Genomic DNA, 1,930 nt, shown 5'->3' on the forward strand with positions numbered 1-1,930 from the left:
TAATGTTGAAATGAAGAATATATTTCAATCTAATGTTAGTGCAAAATATCATTAGGCCTTTGTAATCACCGCACGACGCGCGACTAACATGGCAACTAACACGCGCGTGGGTAAATCGTCACGTACGCTGACGGTTTATGATATGGTTGCTATGGTTTTTGTGACGTTCAGCGTGTAGGGACGCACGTGCGCCTAGAATGTCGATGCCAGAGTTATAACCTTTGATGTCCCGAGATGTGCGTCCTTTTGTTGAATTACCTTGGTTCCAGATAGTAAATTGAGGCAATGTATTAAAATTCAGAATCAACTGAGTCAATTCAATCATTTTTTCATTGCTTCAAATACAAGGCCCATCATATTACAAGGGGCTGAAAACTCCTATCCTATCGCGATAATGTACAGAGCTGCTGATATCACAGACTGACACAAAAAGCAGCGCATGCGCGCAAAATATAGTCCATAAGTAGAGTTATGAACCATGATATTTTATCAAATTTACCTACGGAAAAAAATTGAGTGCGTGAGAGAAAATTTGGGGAAAAATGGACCTCATGGTGCCAGGAAATTGCACTCATCATTCTTTAAGAATTCTTTACCGGTAAAGGGTCATTCTTCGGTAAAGTGACATTTTCCTGTCCCTCTGTTTTGATGTAGTATAAATTTTAAAATATTAAAGGAAGTTTTATTTTTATTGCGTTAATGCAATCTTGAACATATTTGTTAATGAAATAAGTTGTTAAATATTTTAAAAGTAATCAACATGCTGTTTATTTTTCAACAAAAAGCCTCCAAAGTCGCGCACTTTGCATGTCCCGATTGGATTTCTTAAAAATTCCAAATGTCATAATTTGTAAAATAAATAACTTAAATAAATAACTGTACCACAAAAAGGTGAATACAATAGATGTCTTACAAATTTAAAATTTAAAATGACATAAATAGATCTATAAATTCTTAAAATTTGACTTTTTTAGACTAAAAAATTTTGTCCCTGAATTGTCATCATCTCCGTCACAATACTTTAAAATGCCATTATAGCTGTTAGCAAAATGACATAACAAGTTATGGATCAAACCATTTTGGTTGAAGGGGACCATACAGTAAGAAACAGCCCATTCTTGTACAAAAACCACTTATAGCTGAAGAATTCATGCTTTTCTAATAACAACTAGGAAAGTACCTTTATTCAGCATCATCTCCGAACGCTTCAGAGTATGCTTTATTTATAATTTTGTTAGAAAAAAATAATTATATATACGATCAGAACTGTGTCATTTTCAAAGTACACATGACATTCACCCTGCAACACACTGCATATGGCACTATATGATCTAACAAGCTTAATTCCTCATCTCCGTCACAGTCATCTCCATCACAATTTTACTGTGATGGAGATGACTTCTTGATGTTTTCTTTCCTCAAAAAAGAATATATAATAGCAATTATAATTGATCTGGTTTATGTTGTTAGAAACCTTTTTGCTCAATGTTTATTTTTCTATATTTAAATAATCTAACCTATCTTTTAAATTTACTAAGATTCCCATTTATGAGTATATCATCATCTCCGTCACAACAAAGTGTGATGGAGATGATTTCTTGATGTTTTCTTTTCTCAGAAACAGCTATAAAATAAAAATGGTAATTGATAAGACTTATGTTGTTAGAAACCTGTTTGTTCAATGTGCATTATCCTATATTTAAATAATACAATCTATCTTTTAATTCTACTAAGATTCAGATCTATATGTATATCATCATCTCCGTCACAGAAAGTGTGATGGAGATGATTCTTGCAAAATTTGCTATGTTACAGCACTGAAAATTGAATGCTTAAATAAACGTTTAAAATGCCCTAATTATCGTGCCGAATGTTTATTATAGTTGTTTTATGGCATAATGATGACATGTGTAATAAAAGAATTACAAAT

The sequence above is a fragment of the Anneissia japonica genome, unplaced genomic scaffold (genome assembly GCF_011630105.1).
Source record: "Anneissia japonica isolate Jap-2015-1 unplaced genomic scaffold, ASM1163010v1 scaffold7731_len1735946_cov199, whole genome shotgun sequence".
NCBI lineage: Eukaryota > Metazoa > Echinodermata > Crinoidea > Comatulida > Comatulidae > Anneissia > Anneissia japonica.